Source organism: Siphateles boraxobius, unplaced genomic scaffold, assembly GCF_051911475.1.
Source record: "Siphateles boraxobius isolate OS27281-9 unplaced genomic scaffold, OSU_SipBor_1 35, whole genome shotgun sequence".
NCBI lineage: Eukaryota > Metazoa > Chordata > Actinopteri > Cypriniformes > Leuciscidae > Siphateles > Siphateles boraxobius.
The window spans coordinates 10,971,580-10,994,326 of NW_027508975.1; positions in this window are offsets into that span (position 1 = coordinate 10,971,580).

Below are 22,747 nucleotides of genomic sequence, written 5' to 3' on the forward strand. Positions count from 1 at the left end.
TTAAACGCACACTGCTATTATCCAAAAACATGTCTTCTGCTTTAATCTGGCCATCGTCATCGATCAGTAAGACGAGATAAGAATCTCCCGAGACAATGGCAGCATATGGCATTGCTTTTTAAGAGACAGATGTTCAACTCAGGCAAAGATGAAGGCAAGAAAATAATCTTGACTTTAGCTTTGAGCCTTAGTGTGCTGGAGGGTCAATAGGCCAAAAGGTCACTCAGCTCGGGGACGTTTTCTTAGATGTTTCGCATAAGGTCTGACTGGCATGTCACAATAATAAACTATCTGGTCTGCAAACAAAGTTTAGAGAACCGCAATGCATGCTGCCCTATGTGCAGCTTCTCACTTTCCACGTCTTGATGCAGTTAAAACATCCTTTTAGTTAACAATATTTTATTCCAATTTCGTTTTCATACAATGAAAGTCAGTTAGGTCCAATGTTGTTTTGGACCCCATTGACTTACATTGTATGCACAAAAACATTCTTCAAAATTGTTATGTTCTACAGATGAAACTCATACAGGTTTGAAACGACATGAGAGTGAATAAACGATGATGGCTTTTTCTTTTACATTTTGTTGTGGTTCTTACTCAAAACTATAGTATGACTACAGAATTTGATATTTATGCTTTCTAGACTATCTTTATTTAACTTTTTTTTTTGGAGCTCAACAGCCTGTTGTCACTATATGCTTTTGTGAGTGGTAAATATCAGCATGATCATTCTTTCTTTCATATCTCCTTTTGTATTCAACATAAGAAAGAAAATTTCCCAATACATATTTTTTTGGTGAACTATCCATTTAAGCCAGGATTTTTCACCAACACCAACAGTAAAGTCCCTAAACATGGGATTTTAATCCATCAAACAGTCTCTTTACTTCCCTTCAGAGGAACATAGTTGTGTTTCAGTATACCAGCATTTGGCCACTGTTAGTTCTGCATTGACACTGACCCTGGAAAGCACCTGCTGTCCCCACACGTATACAGATACGTGCCCCACCACTGTTGTTTGCAAACTAACTAGCCCGTGGTAAAAACCTAAAGGTTTTTTTTGTGCCATGACATTCATTGGGAATCCCTCGAATGAGTTCATTATTTCAACATTACTCTCAGATTGTGGCTTTCACTTTCGCTTTTTCACATCACCCCTTCTGCTTTTACTTTCCATTTTTGTGTTACCTCCCCACAACGGGCTGCATCAGCAGTATCTGGGAAATTCCAGAGGGCAAATTCCAGCAAATATGCCAATTAGCCATTAAACAGAGTGAGATCAAATTTACACGGGCATTTCTGCCTCAGTAAGTACCTAGCTATTCATTGAGCGGAAGGTCCTATATTACATTAGAGGTGACTGTTTACCTAATAGTGTTTAATTCGTATTTGCGCACTCATTCCGTGAGGGCCAACCCCTTTTCAGCTGTTTAAATCGCAAAAAAAGGTGGATTTGTTATTTAAATGGTATTATCTACCACCTATCACACATTCTCCTGACCACTAACAAGTCACAGAATGGTCCTCGTGTCCTTTTGCATGGAGACACTGGAGCATCTGTCTTACTGCAATCTCCAAATAAGAAAAATGGTTTGTTTACTGCATGGAGGAGAGATACTGTGAATTGAATTACGACACTGCTCAAGCTGTCTGTGTATTGTGAACAGATGCATGTCTTTCGCATGCTACTGCTCTTTGGCCCCCTTCACACCTGGTTTTTGGTGATTGGATCATAAACGGATTTAACTACATTAAAAGCTAAATCACAATGCATCGTGATCGAATCACTGAAAGTACATTCAGAGGCGGTCAGGGATGGATTCTGACCTTATAACACAAAATAAGCTAAAGCAAATACATTTTGTTGTACATGACACTAGACCAGTTAGATGAAGTTGTGCTACTAATAATCATTATCTGTCAGACTGTGTGGCCATGGTTTTTTAGACCTATAGGCTACTAAGTTGGTTCTTGCAGGTTTTATCCTTTTTGTTCTTATCTTCCATTGTGAAAAAGACAACATAAACATAGGTCTTGCAGTCTGATCACATGATTTAATGAACATATCTAATTAATTATTCCACTGGAATCTGCAATTTCTCTATTTGTCCCCTCCATTTTTGCTGGGGTCTTTTTCCACTAATACATAGTAGTATCTTAATTAAATAGGGAAACACAATTGACCATATATATATATATATATATATATATATATATATATATATATATATATATATATATATATATATATTTATTTATTTTTTCTTAAAAAAAGCTACATTATTATTTTGAATTATTTGTCAGTGTTTTAAAATTTCATTTAATTATTATTTCAAATGATATTTCAATGTTTTTAATATTCAAAAAAAGTTTTGTTTATATTATTTAGAATATTATTTCAATATTGTAATATTCTTATTACTTATTAGTGATGCAACACCGCCCCTAAGTATTGTTTTACATTTTGTTGTGCAAGTCAAGTCACCTTTATTTATACAGTGCTTTTTACAATACAGATTGTTTCAAAGCACCTTTACAGTTATAAGAACAGGAAAATAGTGCAACAAAGTTTGTTTCTTCTGTACAGCAGATCTAGAAGAAAATAGAGTCATATAGTCCAGCTTAAGTAAATTCAGTGATGGTTTATTTTTGTTGTAAAAAAGTTATTAATTTAGTTAATTTATATATATATATAGCCGCTCTGGAGAAAATAGTGATGTCTTGGTGCAGCTCAGTTCAGTTCTCATATAATGGTGCCAATGCAGGCAGATCAGAAATATTGTTGAATATTAAGTGTCCCCAGCTAAGTAAGCCAAAATCCAAAGGCGACAAAGGCGAAAATGGCAAGGACTTGTGGTATAGGGTTAGGTTTAGAGGTAGGGATACATTTTCGAACAGGAATCTTGTTCAAGGATCAACAAAATATGTTGACTCAGGAACATGTCTAACTCAAAATCAGGATGTGCTGCATGTTAATGTCAGGTGTTTTCAGTTTTAGGGACTACCCCCACCCCCCCCCCCCATCCCTCCCTCTCTCTCTCCCTCTCTCTCTCTCTCTCTCTCTCTCTCCTTCTCTCTCTCTCTCTCTCTCTCTCTCTCTCTCTCTCTCTCTCTCTCTCTCTCTCTCTCTCTCAGAAACCTCATTCACCTCTGGTTTCACCCATCACATGAAGCCACTGTATTAACGGTGCAATTCTGAGAACTGTGATTCTCCCTGTGTACAGACGCTGCCATGAATAGCCCAAAGCTAGAGATTGATACAAGGAGCACAATACAGACACAGGTGAGTCGGGAGATAACATGAAGGCCAGCTACTGTGTATCAGCCACTGCCATTTTGATGGACAGTGAGCTTAATGGATTTATGTGCACGGGCCAGCCACCTTCCAAATCCTCATTCCTTTATATATATTAAAAAAAACCAGAATCTCTGTCCATATTTTGCCCATCTCCTTTCTTCTTTTCCCAAATTCACACTTACAAATAATCATATAGAAGTAAAAGACTATCCGTATTTGGCATGCTCGGAATGTGGCCTGAACCCAGAGTACTCCCACTGTATACATGGCTGGGATAGGAACCAGCCAAGAGTGAGAAGTCGGGGTGGTGGACAAAAACTGCGGAGGAACATAGGTGAGTTAGTTATATATATATATATATATAGGCCTCCTCTCGTACGGATTGGAAAGATCATTTGAATCTGTTCCTCCCGAACTTTGTTAATAAAACATCACATTTTAATGGCTCTGCTCCTCTCCCTCATTTTCGTTCTGTTTCTCCTCTCCACAGTTTGGGAGAGGAATAGAAAAACGTGAGGATGTGGGCTAAATCTACTCATGTATCTAAAGGTTATTTTTATATGAGGAAGTGAATGAGCCATGGAAACAATCAGCAATCAGTAGACACATCTGAGGAAAGACAGTTTGCATAACAAATGTTTATTTTTTTAACTTTACAAATACAAGCAAAATGTCCAGTTAAATTAATTCAGATGGATGATTGATTATTATTATTGTTTATAAAAAATTTTTTTTACATGTTGACACTTTATTTTGACGGTCCCCTTTAGACATTCTGTTGACTATGAGAAACGTTACACCTACATGTCAACTAACTCTTATTAGAGTATTAGTTAAGTTAGAGTATTAGTATTAGTAGAGTATTAGAGTATTAGTAGACTGTTAGGGTTAGGGTAGGGTTAATAGAAAAAGGGGTAAGGGTAATAAGTTGACATGCACTTGCAAAGTTACTTATAGTCAGTAGAACTAGAATGTCTGTTGGAAGACCATCAAAATAAAGTGTTAACAGAAGGAAGATAGTCTACTAATACTCTAATAAGAGTTAGGCTAGGTGACCTGTAGGTGCAATGTTACTTAGTCAACACACTATAAAAAAAGTTGCTGCCTTAAATTTTTAAGTACAATCAACTTGGATGTTTAAGTCATTTCAACTTAAAGTCGTCATGAAATCAAATTTGACCATTCGTATTTTATATTTAATATTGTAGTGTTTATTATAAATGATTTATCTGTGCACTTCATTATTTTTTTCTTCATTATATGTACCTTTATAATCTTTAATCAAATACGTTACTCTTCCGTCCCCCCTCGAAACGACTTCTCTTCTCTTCCGGTCAAAATCTATTACTAGAGGGCGTGGCTATCAGCCGCCTCATCTTGGTTCGTGGGAGGCTCATATAAATATAAACTGGTATTCAAATCTGCCTCCATTTTTTTAGCAATGCCCAACCTCCAACGATCCAATCAGTTCCCGGAGGACGAAATCAAGCCTATTTTTTCGACAATTTTACATTACATAGAAATCTACATTTTTTTTCTAATTTCAGAAGCCGTTTCACTCGGATATATGTCACAATAAGGAAAAAAGGACAATCTCAACTTCCGTTTCATGACGACTTTAAATTACATTAAACTGGCTTAAAACATGAGTTGAATCTTGTATAACATAATTAATTTACTTAACTTATTTTGATGAGATAAAGCAATGTAAAAAGATATGTTGGCATAACTTATTGATCATATCATTTTTTATAGTGTAGAATGTACAAAGAGAACCATCAAAATAAAGTGTTACTTAAAGCTTAGTGATTTAAACAATCCGCTTAACCCTGATTATTAATCATCAGTGCATATCTTGCATCTAGACTACCCAGACAACAACATAGTATCGGTCCAGATCCGGCCCGCATCACCATAGTCATGCCCTAGCAATCATCCAAAACAAACTACTAAAACAGTACTAACTACCCACAACAACCTATAAAATTACCCTGGTCTGCTCTAGCAACCAGAACACCAGACTTAATGCCTTAACTACTAAGAACATCCTAGAAACATCCTAATGCCCAAGCAACCACCCAAAACACTGTCATTAAAGCAGCTACCCAGGATCAGTTAATGCCCTAGCAACCACCCAGAATACCCTAGTAATTCCTTAGCAACCACCCAGACAACCATAGCAACACCGCAGCAACAATCCTAGCAACCACTTAGCAACACCCAGACCACCTTAGCAACCGCATCATAATGCCTCAAGCAACCACCCATAATCAATCATGCTGGATACTTTTACATTTTCAAGCACTACTCACATTTTCGCACAGGTGATCATGTATAAAATTATGCATTATTTTTGTTTTTGTTTGTAAGAGTATCTCGGTTGAAAAACTGATTAATTTTAAACATATCAACCTGTTGTTTAAGTTTGGATTACCCGGTGTGTTTTGGGTACCTGCATTTGAGCAGCTCACACAAACAAGTCTGTTTACAGCTGTTGTCGTAGTAATAAGGTCAGTGGCGCTCTCACGTGTCAGAAAGGATTTGCACTAGCCCTTCATCGTTTAACAGGGCTGTGAACAGAATTGTGTGACAAAATTTGTGAGTGTGTGATCTTATGTGTGGGCGTGTGTGGAGCACTAACACTTACACTATAGAGGCTACTCGTTCTGTTATCACTGGATCTTAAAAAATGACTGATTGAATGAAATTGATCAGTATTTTCTTTAAACTAAACATGAAAAAGACGTTTTAATAGTATTTTCTTCCCTATTGTGACATCCCTAACGGCTTCTCGAATGAGGCCGGGAATTGATTTTGTCCATCCATTGATTGGATCGTTGTGATGTTCAATGGAGTGCATCAGCACCCTCTCAGTGGCGTTGGTTCCAGAAGTATTTTTTTCATTAATTTTGAAATAAAAGTCTTTGTTAAAGAGTAATAAGTCATGAATCAAGCCGAATCAGCAACGAGGTGAATCACAACACTTCAAACTTTAATTTGAAGCAAAAGAGTTTTTTAAATCTTACAAAAAGTTGTCTGTGTACTTAATGGCTGTAATGACGGAAAGAACTACAATCCCATGAAGTATTGCGAACTGCATAATTGAATTAAAAACATTTACGAACGTTATGTATAAAAAACAATATATTTTATAATTTACTATACTTGACTCAATTACCTAATTTGCAGTGCATCATGGGAGTGGGTGAAGCTAAAGAGCTATTTAGGAGCGTTTGGTTTTTTCCGGCTCTCTGATTGGTGTAATTTGCATTATCGGCAATGTCATTTTCACTAGGAGTTCTACTGTTAAACACGATTATTTTCTAAAATAATCTGAAATGATGCGGACTGGCAACATCAGCAGAAGCAAATTCCATGGATTAACAACCTCGTAGTTTACACCGTGTCTACACTGGACGCGACCGTTGTCGCTCGTGTCGCGTTGTGCCACATCAGCTAAAGGCTGTCTATACTGGACGTGACAAAGCGCCCCTTGCAAAGCATTTGTCTTTCATGTCAGTATGTCATAAATTAAATGATGCATCAGTTTTCTGTTGGAGATTTGTCACTCACGTCGCACTGCATCCAGTGCAGACAGAATCACTGTTTATAATAAGTTTTATTGTTTTTAGTCGCATCGCTTTGCGCCACTCGCGTCCGGTGTAAACAAGGTATTACAGTAGGTCTGTCTTTAAAAGTTTATAAGTTATCGTTCAAAATCCATTTCCTATTAGAGAAAATGAATCTGACTGTTGCACTCTATTGCTGTAATCTCATGTGAGTGACAGGTTGTCCCGCTCTCACGGCAGCAAACACATCATCAGAAAAGAGATGTTGTTGCAAGAGGGAGGGTAAGTTATTTTGATTAAAGATCATGAGGGCACATGGATAAAACATAAATAAAGATGTGCACGAATAAATCATTTATAATAAACACTGCAATATTCCATAAAAGATTATAATTTAAAATTTTAAATGGTGAATTTGGAGCTTGCAAGAATCAAACCAGCCTGTTCTCTCTAACCTCACCATTAAACGCTGGGGGCTACAGACACCTTCATGGACAGAGAAGAAGAAAGCACTCACGCTGACCACAGCACGCAGTGCTTGACTGCCTGGCACTGTTTGGCATTTTTAAGGGTGATGTCCAACATGAAAGCACGAGGGAATGAGGGAGGGAGGGAGCGAGGGTCAGAGAGAGAGAACAGTGATGCCGAATAACACGATGGCACACTGACCCAATAATGCTGCAGCTGCACTGCCAGTGGGCCTGCTCTGCCCTACTGAACCGCATTGATTCTCCCCCCATACTAAACCCATGCGCACACATTCACACCCAGCTGTCGCTTATTTTGTCTGCTCATAATAACACCCTATTAGATGCACAATGATGAAGATATTGTAAAGAATAGACAGAGCTATTTATGAGAGGAAAACAGTGCTGACACACTGCTTTAACAGCCCGGGGTGCGCATGAAACACAGCCTCCCTTTCCATTCGAAGCACAAAGAAACAAAATGGAGGGGCGACGGACAGAAAAGGCAAGCATTTAAATGATGGAGCCGTGGCTTTTGAGCCCGAACGCTCTGAAAAGAAAACAGTGTGCTTTGGCGACCGTGCTGTGGACTTTCTGGGCAGAAAGATAAGCTTGATTTTGCTTGACAGAGGCTGAATCTAATTGATGGCAAATGAACAGAGTAACCCTCACTTGTATATGGCGGTGTGTGTGTGTGTGTGTGTGTGTGTGTGTGTGTGTGTGTGTGTGTGTGTGTGTGTGTATGTGTGTGTGTGTGTGTGTGTGTGTGAGAGAGAGAGAGTGTTTGAAAGATTCTGGAGTGAAGAGCATTGTCTCTCATGCCAAGAGCAAGTAATAGATATAATGAGAGATACGTAAGTAATGAGAGATACCTTCATCTCTATTCTCGGGCCTTATTCTCATTATTCAGAAGTGGTTATTGTGTCATTCTTATTGTTTATTTCAATACTCCAATTTTGCAATTTTCTCTTTTTCATTCCCCTTTGTAATCCCATTTATTAAATTATGCCTTTAGTTGCTTGTACACTAGCATTCAAAAGTTGGTAAAAAGGTCAGTAAGGTTCATTAATGGTTTGTAATGTAGTCTCTTATGCTCAAAATGGCTTCATTTATTTGATCAAAAATACAGTAAAACAGGAATTTTCTGAAATATTGTTACAATAATAATTAAAAATCATTAATTTTTTATTATTATTATTCCTGTGGTGGCAACGCTGAATTTTCAGCATCATTACTCCAGTCACCATGTGTCACACAAATCCTTCTGATATGTTAATTTGCTGCTCAATATTTTTTTTTAATTAAAATCAATGTTAAAAACAGTTATGCTTAATATTTTTGTGAAAATCGTGATATTTTTTTTTCATTCAGGATTCTTTGCTTAATTAAAAGTTCAAAAGAACAGTGTTTATTCTAAACAGATTGTGTGTGTGTGTGTGTGTGTGTGTGTGTGTGTGTGTGTGTGTGTGTGTGTGTGTGTGTGTGTGTGTGTGTGTGTGGTGTGTGTGTGTGTGTGTGTGTGTGTGTGTGTGTGTGTGTGTGTGTGTGTGTGTGTGTGTGTGTGTGTGTGTGTGTGTGTAAAATTAGGAATGCTTTTACTGACACTTAATCAGTTAAATCCATGCTTGATACACCACCACATGATACATTCTCTAGGTTCCTAAGGTTCTTAACATTTTCCTAGTTGTTTTTAATAAAACCTTATTTGCAGTCTCCCAAAATATATTTACAGATGGAAAAAGAACATTAGAGCCTTTGGCAACTTTAGTTGCTCGTGGGCTAGAAAAGGTTAATCCTGCGGGCAACTGCAGTTTCCAAAGAGATTTTCTCCCAATCTATCATACCCTTGTCCAGCATCATGGTGCTAAAGACTGATCCAATGCCCAATTCAATGTATTTTTGGAAAAACTGTTTCCAAACCGGCTCCATTTCATCATGGCCGGGGACAGGTAATGTTTGCAGAACAATAACAAACTTTACCTGTTTTCCGAAGTCAGGTTGAAAGGTTCTAAGAACGGCAAGGACTAGTTCCAGTTATGTTTCCACTTACGGCACGGCACAATTAGAAACCATTCTCGGCCAAGAATTCTCAGCACGTTTGGCCAAAGAGCTCCATTATCAATGGAAAATGAAACCATATCCGTACTGGTTTGGCCGGATCGGCACAGAATGGAATGGTTAAGCAACGAGAATGAATTGGACTGACGGTGGTAAAGCAGCTAAAGATTGTCATGTGACTTCCTTGTTTGTGGGCAGATTATGTAGTAAGTTGTATCATTGTTTGACAATCAAGTCAGGGAAAACACCTTGGTTCTGAAAGAGGTTCTGATGGTTGCCTGCTCGCTTTCTCATGCTCCTACATTCACCCTGACCACAGTTCACTTTCATTTTGTTTACACAATCCGTTTTTTTTGTGTGTGTGTTGTAAAGTTCCACATCAGCAGTGTTCAGTTTTAGGACGAGTGGCACCATTACCTCTTTTTTGCTTTCCTTAAAGTAGTGAAGAACAACCAAAGCAGTGGGGGTGAGCTATTATTCGCTCTTTTGTGCAGATGAAAACTATGTCAAAGGTTCTCTCGCTGCTTGATGTGAATGGCAGCAAAACTAGGTCACCAACCAAAATTTGAGGGAGAGCAACCCTCATGGCAAAGCAACTCAAGAGATGAGCCAGGAATTGTCTGGAAAGCCGCCCATCCCTTCACGTTGGAGGACATCTCAAACCGTGGCCGCATATTAACCCTGAAATGACACTGAAGCCTTTGGGATGATTTCCTCTCGCTTATCGCGTATGCTGCGATAACAAAACAGCTGTTATCACTCGGAATGGCGTGGTGCCATCACCGAAATAGTCAGCGCAGAAGAGGAAGTGGCTACATGGAGGATCTGAGGAAGTAGCCCTGTTGGGGACTGTCACAACAGTTTACTATTTTCAGAATGGTTGTAGCCCTGCTATATATGCGGATGCAAATGCTTGTTCAAAGTGACCACCTGCTGACTCCCTCTAAAATCTGTCCTCATTAACCCTGCTCTTCACAGGGGTGCGAGACTGAGCCCCAACAGCCAGTGTGTTCGTTAGCACAGGTTGCGGCAGATCAGAAGTGACCCGGGCGAATATGAGAATTGGATGAATGCCTATGTGGCAATGGGCGTTTTGGCCGATCCGCACTTGCCCCCACTCTGCCAGCACTCGGGTTTGACCTCTCTAAAAGCCATGGTCATAGACTCATTTACCCCTTTTCCACCAAAAAAGAACGGGTTCGGAACTGGTGCTGGTTCAAAGTTAGTTCGGAGTTGGTTCAACTTGCGAACCTTCTCAGAACCGGTTTGTTTTCCCACTGACTAGAGCGCCCAGCGAACGACGTCGTTACGTCACTGTGTACGTCGCCATACAGAAACGCTAGCAAGTACATTATTTTGGGATTATCTCTAACTTGTGTTCCATGAAGGCTTTAAAAACAATTGAAATAAGTAAGTCTTTTAATCTTTTCCTTTGATATGTAATCATTTCTGATTAGTTATGTACCTCTGTCTTGTGTCTTTTTTTCTTTCCGTTTATTTGTTCTATATTTTGACTGTTTTCTTCTTTGCTTACATAATGTTTTCAATAAAAAAATAAAATTTAAAAAAAGCTAGAAACGCTTGCGCCAACTTCAAGCATAATAATTACAATGGTGGACTACATCGTGTTTCTGCAAATGTTTCTCCTGGCTTTGCGGTCATAAAATATGTTTAGGACACATCTAAACCCGCCTCCAGCCCCGCCGTAAGCATGACACGGTGGTAAAAGAACGGTTCTCTGGTTCTAGTCCAGCAAAGAGTTGGTGCCGCTTTGGAACCAGTTTTCCTGGCCGAGAACCGGTTCTTTGGCTGTCGAAACACAAAGAACCGGTTCGCGAGTAGGCACCGGCTCCGAACCGGCTCTCAAAATGCTTTGGTGGAAAAGGGGTAATTGTCAATACAGTCTCATATTAGACAACAGCTCAATCCAAATGACTGTTTACCAAAGCTTATAGATTTAATTAAACGTTCAAGCCCTTTTCAATGACAATGATTGTGTGGGGCTGGTACAACAGTATGCTTTGTGAGACAGTCATTAAAACTCTCTTTATGGGACAGCGAGTGGGGGGAGATGCAAAAGCAGTTGAGCTTTCCGACTTCGGGAGCGAGCCTTAAACAAGCCGGGCTTTGTGAAGTTGTCGTCTTTGAAGTGAGCGAGATGCACTGCCAGTCCCAAACAGGAAGGCTGCCGCAAGCTCATCCCTGATTTCCCCTTCCCACAATCCTTTGCTTCTCAGATAAGATTGCATGATGTCAGATATTGTCAAAACGCCCAGTCAGAATCTTCACTGGGGTTGCTAATAATGTCTGTGGATTGTGTTCAGGCTTATCAAATGCAGGCGTGTTGAACCCTATTGAAATGCAAAAAAAAAAAAAAAAAAAAAATGTAGAATGTCAATAGAAATTAATAGAAATAGAAATTGCAATAGTTTGGTCATCTTATGAAACTGGTGCTTGAGTAAATTTCTGTATTAAACATTAAACATGTCCCAAGTTAATTTAAAATGTTGGTATATAAAAAGTATTCTCATGAAGAAAGAAAATACACAGATTTACAGATTTTTCTACTGTTGAAAAGTTTAGGGTCAGTAATATTTTTTATTTAAATAAATTAATACTTTTGTTCAGCAAGGACACAATAAATTAATTAAAAGTGACAGTAAAGACTTCAATTTCTGTTCATCAAAGAATCCTGATAAAAAATTATCATGGTTTCCACAAAAATTATTAAGCAGCACAACTGTTTTCAACATTGATTATAATAAGAAATGTTGCTTGAGCAGCAAATCAGCATGTTAGAATGATTTCGAGTGACACTGAAGACTGTTGAAAATTCAGCTTTGCTATCACATGAATATATTACGTTTTAAAATTTATTAAAATAGACAACAGTCAACAGTAATAACATTTCACAGTATTACTGTTTTTATTGTATTTCTGATCAAATAAATGCATTTGGTGAGCATAAGAGACTTTCAAAAACATTATAAAAAAAATACCAACCCCAAACTTTTGAAGTGAACGGTGGTGTATACTTAGAAAAATGCTTACAACAATAATATTTTTACTCATATATGCAAGACACTAATATAAAATTGCCCAAAATTGGTAAGATATACCTTTAATGTTGGGGGGAGTCAAAAAGGAAACACCACAGCAGGACATGAGTCTGAGATCCAAGAGTGCAGATACAGTATGTGTTGACACAGTAAAACACTATATTCGTTTCTCGAAGAAATACAGGACTAATGGACATTTAGTCCTGCTTCGTTAGCACTCTATACGATTTAAAGTAGGCCATGTTTGCTTTTGATAGGCTAATAAGAATCTAAAAAGCTCATGAATTCATTCAGTCCTAGTCATAAATAAATGGCAAGGATCGTATACCATTCAACAGCTCAACAAAAGGACTTGAATGACTAAACAGCTCTATTAGCTATTTGCATAATTAGCCATTGACAGACCCTCATTGTGCTGTTTCTCTGTTACAGTTTAAGTCCTGTGTTTGTATTTGACTATCCATTGGAGAGAATCTTTTTGGATTGCTTGATCAATATCTCTCTGCAAGAAAGGACTTCTTGCCAGAGTTTGTTTGTGATACTCCAGAATTAAGTACTACGGTAACTGTAATGTCAATAAAACCCCTACTTGCACAGAATCAGCTGTGTTTGGCAATATGTGAGTTTTACAAGACAGTGTTGGCATGTTAACGCTCGAGTCGTGTGTTCAGAACATATAGTGAAACCCTTTAATGGAGCCTAGGGAATTTCTGGAATCCTATTGGAATGCCTGGCATTTTGAGGGAGGAGAGAATGATACCCAGAGGAAAATTGCATAGCTCTATAGACATAACGGAGCTCTCGTGTTCCATTGTATAAACCTTAGACGTTTCTCCTAAAATTCCTTCAGAGTAAAAATGTTTGACCTCAAACCGAAACCTCTGAATTCTGCCCGAAGAGAAGACTCTGGTAATGGGACAAATCTAAGCTAAGTGTGATACATTGTTGAGATCTGTAACTCTTTTGAAATTCTAGAGGACACTACAAGATATCTACAAGAAACTATAATTACAGTTATTACAGAGATCTCATTTGTGAGTTTTCATTCCGCTGAGTTAAACACAGGTCTTTATCTGAAGAAATGGAGGGAAAGAATCATTGTGAATGGAATCTACCGCAAATGATAGTGAATGTGGATTATCTAGTTCAAATTCAGAGGACATAATTAATTAAATGTGATCAATTTAATGAACAAAAACATTTTTAATTTAGTTCTTTGTCCAGTTGTTTGTTCTTCTCTATTTGCAATTAGTTTTTTTTTGCAACAGTTTGCAGCATTGTAACCAATTACAGTCACTGTTCATTATATACATGAATGCAATGGCCAACCAGAGGCATTTAAATTAATCTACAGACCTACAGATTATATAATGTGAAAATTCATTAAATCAATAATCATGGTGAAAATATAAACACTCTCAGAATGGGTAGGTATTAAGATGCGTTTTCATCTGTACGATCACAAGTGAACGACACACAGCTACTACGTTAAAAATCTTGCCATGGCAAAAAAAAACACACACAAAAAAAACGACTTTTGGTGCAGATGCTGTTATTTTGGGCCAAAAAATAAGATCAAATTCTGTTCGCTTTTAATGCAAATCAATGAGACCTTTACCAGTATGTCAGACTACACTTATATATAAATTTCACATACTTGCATATAAATATCAGTTGTCACAATATCTCAAATAATACGTCTTAGTAAGATTATATTTAAATGTTTTTAGGTATATTTAGGTTTTATGATCAAAGCTCTGAAGTTTTGTTATTGTGGGGGGCAAAACATATAAAGCAATGCAAAGGAATAATGATTGAGAGATGTATAACAAATAAACATTGCTCAAAATCTTTACATGTTAACATGAAAAAAAAAAAATGAAGAAAAAAAAAATGATGTAAACCTAAGCTGCTTCAGCCCAGTATGTTTTTATCTTAAAATTTTAGTCACAGTATAAACGTTTTTCTAATAAGTTTGCTTTAAAACATGAAAGATTTCAGCGCAAGAAGACACGTTTACCACAACCTGAAGTGGGGGTTGGGGCGTTTTTAGAATGATACTAAAAGGCCTTTTAATCAGATGCCAGAAGGCTTGTAGTAGATTGTGTCCAACAGGTTTTTCAGCCATGTTGTTTATAAATTTGCATATCAAATATAATACAGTAGGCTTTAAAGAGTTAAACAACAATCAATAAAGCCCCCCAAAATGATTGAATCTAAAATTCCCTAAAGAGCAGCCCATCCCTGGTTCCCTCTGGCTCAGTGGTGCGTCTCTGTGGTGGGGTGGTGTCCATGGGAGACATGCGGGGGGCTTTGTCTGACTTCTCATTAGTCACGATCCCCCGCTCACAGAGCGGCCATTAGAGCCCCTTCACCCAGCACAGACTAATCACTCTGTCCAGTCACCGCTTACACACTGTTCCTCTCACTTTCTCTCCCTCCGTCTCGTCGAAATCTCATCGTCTTTCCCATTTTCTTATCTCGCAGTCATCATCTCATTTGGCAGACAGTTATATAGCCAATTTACTCGTCTGACTGACAATCCGCAATTATTCGGATGCCTGGTAATATCGAACGTTCTCTCTATTCTGTCCTTGATATCTGCGCTTTCCTTTTCACTCCGTACTCTCACCCCTTGGGCATCCGTTCCTCCGCCTCCATGTGCCAGTTGGTGGTGGTGGTGTGTGTGTGTGTGTGTGTGTGTGTGTGTGTGTGTGTGTGTGTGTGTGTGTGTGTGTGTGTGTGGAGAGGGTAATGGCGGACAGTTTTAGTGGGGTGTGTTGTTGATGGTGGTATTGAAATGAGGCAGGCATGGTCAGTGTGTGTGCTGAGTCAATAACACTGGTCCCTGTGTTCAATAGGAACAATAGGATACAAAGTGTGTGTGTGTGTGTGTGTGTGTCTGTGTGTGTGTGTGTGTGTGTGTGTGTGTGTGTGTGTGTGTGTGTGTGTGTGTGTGTGTGTGTGTGTGTGTGTGTGTGGGATGGCGAGTGGGGGTAGGGGTTGGGTAACAAGCCGACAGCTGGGACCGAGGTTTGGGTGATGCAGACATAGCGCACACACATTTTGGGTGTCTGTTTTTGTAGATAAACAGAAACGTGTTAGTGAAACATTTAATACCACAGAAATTACATGGTGCAAAATGAATCAATTCCTTGTTCCTCTATTAAATTATCTTCCCATCACTGACCAACGAGGGGTTTTGGCTGCTAAATACCACCAGCCCAATGTGCCTGCCACACTGACGTATACCCCACTGTCTGAGATACAATGGGAAAGCCCAGACACGGCTGAGCTCACCCAATCAGGAACTGTCAAGTCAGTAAATGCTTATCGCCCATTGATGTGTCGGCCAATCAGAGATTGCCCAGCTAGTAAATGCTGAGCAACCAAAGACAGCAGAGCTGCTGGGGGCAAGACTACTTCACACACCCTCTGCTGGAACACATCTCACCTTCAAAGCAGTCTGCCTACTGGTTTTAAATACAAAATGAATCTTTGGCATAAGGAAATCATATAATGTGTTTCTTTAAAAAAGGCCACCTTTGGCCCCGTGTATCAATGTCCAACAGTTTATATACATGCATTGTAGGAGACTTCTGTTTTGTTTAAAATAAAATAAAATAAAATAAAATAAAACAAAATTAAATTGAATTAAATTAAAGTTTCTTTCACATGTCTGATATTTCATCTCAATCATGCTCTTAACTGACATGTTATTGCCTCGGTTGGGGCTAAATTATTTGGTGTTGTAGTTTTTTTTAAACAATTAATATTAAAACGGATTTAATTAAAATGTATACATTCGAGTATATAAAGTGGTTTGAAAAGTTTTAAATATAAATGATGAACACACAATAAAATAAAATAAAAATCCATGGTGGTTCATACAGTGCTTAGCATAGGTGAATACACCCATGCTAAAGTTGACTAAAAAGAGGAATACAAAAGGAATACAAAAAAATAAAAATAAAAAGAGGAATGGAAATTGATCTTAATGCTTTAATTTAAAAAAATAGGAAAAATTCAACCTTTAAGGACACCAATTTTCCTTGTGAATGAATAATGTATCGTAATTCCAAAGGCCAAGGGAACTTTATCAGGATGCATAGTATCCTGGATCCATGAAATAAAAATCTGCCTGCCTCTATGGTTAACATAGGGGTGTACTGACTTATGCACCCTGGTCACTGTATATTTTAAGGAAGAACATTTATTTATTTACGATACATTATTCATTCACAAAGAAAATTGGTGTCCTTAAAGGCTGGATTTTTCCTCATTTTTTAATTAAGGCATTAAGATCAATTTCCAAAAGATGATTTTTTTAATCCTCTTTTTAGTCAACTTAAGCGTTGATGTATTCACATATGCTAAGCACTGTATAGCAAAAAACAACTATGTTGAAATGTTAGTATTAATAATCATCTCATGGAACATAAAAGTGTATTACGATTTTACGGAATATTTCAGAATCATTGCAATTAAGCCACATAGCCAGTGTCTGTGGAATTGTGCAAATTGTCACAAAAAATATTTTCAATTACCTCAAATTGTCAAAGAAAAGAAAACAAACACTAAAAGCATTATTCCTATAAAAATAGTATATATATATCTTATGATAATTTTACCATTGATTGTACAAAAGCATTTTGATAATATAGTGAACGAGAATGGTGTGGTTTCCTCCATTAATAAACCTCATGGTGGTAGACCTATGCTAATATACAGTTAGCTGTGAAATCTACACACTAGCCTCTAAGGAGCAAGAACGGACAGCTATGACCTACATTAGCATCAGAGTTAGCATATGAAAACAGCGTGGGCTGAGTAGGCGTTCGTTTTTAACTGGAATGCTTCCCATGTCCCACATTTCCACCTCACTACTCATAACATTTCCACCCAGGAATCCCCAGTGAACAGGATGTTTAAGATGAAACAACCAGGTGAGATATTCTCCAGTGCCAAAGAGAATAAAAGCAGAGCCAGTATTAGTGCTGCTGGCTCAGGCAAAAATCACTATTGCTATTACTCATTCTCTTCCCCCACTATTTGTTCTACAGCATGAATGATGCTTCAAATGTTGTGGTTTATTGAGGAAAGGTGTGCTATTTTCTAAAAGAAATAGTTCACCCAAAAATAAAAATCATCCAAAATTTCCTCAGATGTATATAACTTTCTTCTTTCAGTCGAACACAAACTTAGTTTTTTAAAATCCTGGCTCTTACCAAATTTTGTAATGGCATTGGATATTGTTTTTGAAGCACTATTTTTGAAGTACAATTCAATGCCATTCTAAAACTGGAGCCAGGATATAATTAAAAATAACTCAGGTTGTGTTCAACTGAAAGAAGAAAGTGATATACACCTAGGATGGCTTGAGGGTGAGTAAATTATGGAATGATTTTCATTTTTGTGTGAGCAATTCCTTTACTGTCAATGCCCTAAAATATCCTACAACAACCTTTCAATGCCCTAGCAGCCACCCGTAATTCTCTAGCAAACACATATCATTCTAAACACCACACACAGAAACACCCTCGCAACTACACAGAACACCGTTCCAACCGCCATCTAATGCCCTAACAACCTTCCAGAACACCCAAAGCACATAGCACTTCAAATACCTTAGAAACCACACAGGAACCCCATGACAACCAGACATAACACACTAGAATCATGCTACCTAAGTTTTGCATGGGCAAGTAGGAAATTAATTAAAAATCTAGTTTGCAAACCTGTAATCCTGTATTATGTAAAATAATAAATTGATGTGTATAATATGTGTAATTGTCACAGCATTATTGCACAGATAAAGGATTGGAAGCCATCATTCCCATTTTCTCTCTCACCTCGTACCTCACCCTTTCTCTCTCTTTCTGTCTTTCTCTTTCCTAATAGTCAAGAAGAACAAAGTGAGATACAAAGGCCTGATGTGATGTGAGATAAAAAAAGACACATGAATAAAAGACTGAATGCCACATCTCTATAACTGATTACAAATACCTTTTGATGCATATTGCAACCAAAAAGCATCAGTGTGATAGACAGAAAGGGGGTTGTGCTTGATAGGGTCTAATTTTAGCTCCCAATTCAATAACAGAATTATGCAAATCTTGTAACAGCATAAGCATGCTCACAAAAAGCATTCTGCAAGGTGCAATTCTCATGTTGTGGGCGATTCTAGTATGCAGCAGACTAGCACAATCTGGCGTACTATGGGACTGTGAATCCCAATCCAGAATCAACTCTTTAAAATTCAGAAAGTGCACAGTGCGTCTGGATATATGCCCGGTTATAATGCTCTTCTCCATCATTTGATCATCATTTAGTGAATTATTGCTGCCATGGTGAACAGAAAATATATGTAAACATCTCTTCTTAATACAATCTGTGTATGTCTCAGTGGCTGACCCTTTCTAAACACTGTTTTAACCTGGTGTTTCAGTCCATCTCTCCTGTATGGCAGGAAGAAAGTGAGAAGGAGGGGGGGGGGGGGGGGGGGTTGTGGGCTGGGGGGGGGGGGGGGGGGGGGTTGAAAAAGAGAGGAAAACAGAGGGACTGAGATGACAGATCGCCCAAGACTGCACTCAGCTGTGCCAGCTCTCATAAATCATACATGCCTCTCAGACACGGCGCCATCTTACACTCTAATGATCTGCACAGGCCTCTTTATTCACTCAACTCCTTCTCTCATGATTCCATTGTTTAAAGGTTTCACCGCTCTCAAAGCTCCAATGCATGCTGAAAGTACAGTATATTTCAGTATTTTTCAGTATATTTCAGTATTTTATTTTATTTTTTGCGCCGGGTTTACAGCAGATATTCCACGAGCCTCAGGCGTTAGATACTCAATTGCTGAAGTGAGTCTTTGTAAGGTTGATTTATTTTATTTTTTTTATTTTTTTGCGAATGTAACAAATATGACCTGAGATGATAACGGGCCAATGCTGTTCCATCAAGATGTTGAAATAATTCGGCGATTTGCCAAGAAGGGTTTACAAAACATCAATCAAATAGTAAGTAACCACTCACGTTTCTTAATTGCAACTTCTGGTGGCTTTTTCTCTTTTGTAAAACCCCTTTTCCTTTTTACCCAGCATGCACCTGCTTTTGTGCCCACTCTGCTGATGGCGAGTGGCAGGGTTTGTGAGAGACTCTCTCCTCCATGCATTAAAGACACTATAGCAGCTCACACTTGAGGGGCTGTATTCTGCTGTTCTCTCTCCCACTCCACTGCCAGCTGCTCTTATGATGTGAAAGAGAATATATAATCGGGTGGCTGAGGAGAAGAGATGAGCAGAGAGAAGCGGGAGAGAAAGAGAGAGAGGGAGGGGAAGGAGTGGAGGAGAAAGTGTTGACCTAATTCTGTGCAAATGGCGGCTCTGCTCTGCTGTGGTAGGCAGCTCTCTCTCCCTTTCTTTATCTCTCTCTCTCTCTTTTGTAAATGTAATGCTTGAAAGTAGACTTCAGAAGGCATGGAGCTTCTGCCTAGTCTTTCTCTTGGGTCTTCTCCTAACAGTGTTGCTTGAAGGCTGCCTTTAAATTTCTGCATGCTAAGCGTGTGAGGATTCTTCATACAACACGAACACGAAAACACACAATGTATGCCATAAAGTAGGCCACTGTCAAAATTCGAAAAGCTACTAGATGTGCACTTTCAAGAATACTTAAATACTGAAAGAAAAAAAATTCACAGAGAAAAAGAGACAACATAACCCAATAGGTGGTTTGGTCAGAACAGATTGACAACGATAATTATGCAACAATATAAAAAAACGAGATCGAAAGCAGGTATTTGAGTGGTCTCTAGGGGTAACAGAGGAAAAAGTTTAAATAATGAAGAAGATTACACAGCACAGCGGCTTGTGAAAATGAAGGTCAAGGCATCAACTCTCAATACAAGGAGCCTTTGGAGAACAAAGCATTTGTAAACACACCGAAATGAGACATTCACTTCCCACGGTCCCATTTCCACATGTAACCCCATGTAACCCCATGGAGACAGTATATAAAGAGACAGACAGACAGACAAATAGATGAGTATTTAGACAGACAGTCAGAGAGTCAGACATACAGACAGATAGATAGATAGATAGATAGATAGATAGATAGATAGATAGATAGATAGATAGATAGATAGATAGATAGATAGACCTGTCATCCATCATTTAAAGCAATGGTTTTCAGACTGTCTTAAGCCGGGGACAAACTTAACAACTGTAAGGCCGATTATGAATGTAATTTGATATTACGACTGATAATTCCCAAACGAGCCAAGTCAGAGACAGTTGCGTTCAGTCGGTGTTCACAGTCGGTATTTAAAATCTGCTCCAGTCATTGGAAACAGTCTGTAAGTGTATTCACTTCAGTCTTAGAATGTTTTAGCTAGTCGTGAAGTGTGTCCCCGGCATTAACTGACACTCAGCTCAGTTCATTGAACTCTCACCTAATGAGCTTTGTTAAATAATGGAGACGATGGGTCCCCAGGACCAGGATTGAAAACCATTGATGTAAAAGGCTACTTTGGGTCCTTACATTAGTTGAATGAAGTAAATGTGTTACTTTTTTGATGTGTACTATGTGACCCTTAAAGGATAAAGAGCATGAGGCAGCAGGAGTCTAGCTCCTGTTGTGTGTGGGGTGTAAAGGTAAGTATCTGCCTCATCTGCGTCCGCTCTCTCCGTGTGTTGACAGGTGCTGTCTGGGGGTAATTGGTTCCCATCAAAGTGTTACTCGGCACAGGGTCAAGCACTGGAATGGGAAACACCACTTACCCCTCTGTCACAGTCTGTCACCGATTCCACAGCAAGATGAGTACGGGATGACAACAACACTTATTTCTAAAAGGACAAAGAGGGATTTCTTTGATTACTGAATTAAGGTACTTTACTTAAAGAGCAGACAGACTGACATATTGTGGGTATCATGGTCACCTTGAGTTTTTTTAAGCTTTTTTTTCCATATGAATGTTCTAGGTGTTATTTTTAGGATTTTCTGGTACTTGCTAAAGCTAACTCGTAATCTTTTTAGGATGCTTTTTTAGGATTTTTTTAATATGCTAAGTTCTGGGTCCCTAGATGTATGTGGAGCCTTTTTAATGTAGGTTTATGGGATTTTTTTGCCAGTATGCAAAATGTAATACTTAAAGTTATGGGTTTGTTCAAATCCCTAACTCCAAGTTTAAGCTATAATGATAGAGATGCTTGCCTTTGCAAACACCACTAATTACAAAAGCTCACTGCTACTAAAAGTCCAGTTGTTTTTTTACTGTAGATGGCCTTTGCATTCCTGAGTGACTCTGAAGCCCTTTGAGTTGAGGGAGAAGTGTCACCACAAATAAAGGTAAAGAAAATAAACAAATAGGCCAAGTGATGAAGAGACTTTCTCAGCCATGTGTTTGTTATCAAGCACCAATTAGGCTCCTTATTGCGCTTTGTGATGCAAATCACACTGGATCAATAGAATTGTACTTACCCTATCAGAACCCCCGACACACATAATTACTGCATCTGGGACCAATCAAATGCAGACGGGATTCTCCTCTCCACAAACATCCCATTCAAACACACACAATAGGAAAAACATTTACATTGAAGGCACTTAGCCGACACACTTATGCAGAGAGACACCAAAAAGTGCTTTTGCTTCACATTGCAATGAAAAACTATTTAGATTTAGTGTCGTCGGCTCATGTGGAAACAGCATTTGACGCCAAAGTAAGACAGCTGAGTGAGCATGCTGGGAAGTCTCCAACTCCAAACAAACATAGACACATTGGCAATAAAGCCGGCTAATCAGAAACAAACAGCGCTGACCAAAGATGGGGGTTTGGATTACTGAGAGGCCTTTCAGCGGTGGGTGGTCACATCTCATCAGTATTGAGTCAGAGAACCGTGATGAGTGACAGGCAACCTGTGTGGGACAAATAAAGGGGAGGTTACGGGGAGATGGTTGCCATACGGCCACATTAGCAAAAGTAAGTATTGCTCCTAAATTAAAGCCACAGGGGACTGATAGCAGGGCATTCACCTCAAGGGTTATATGATAAACTGCTGCCTGACTCTCACTGAAAGTTTTTCTGCATGGGACATGGGGTTATGAAAACTGCATACTAGAGAGTATATTAGTTTATAGAGTATAAAGAATATTCTTCTTCAGAGGTTAAATGGGGCCAGAACAGTACTCGAAACATACTGGAAATAAACAGAAGGAAATAACCTGAATAAACAGAAGGTTTTAGGATTTTGAAAAATAAATGAAACAATAAAATGAACAAGAAATATCAGGGATTCA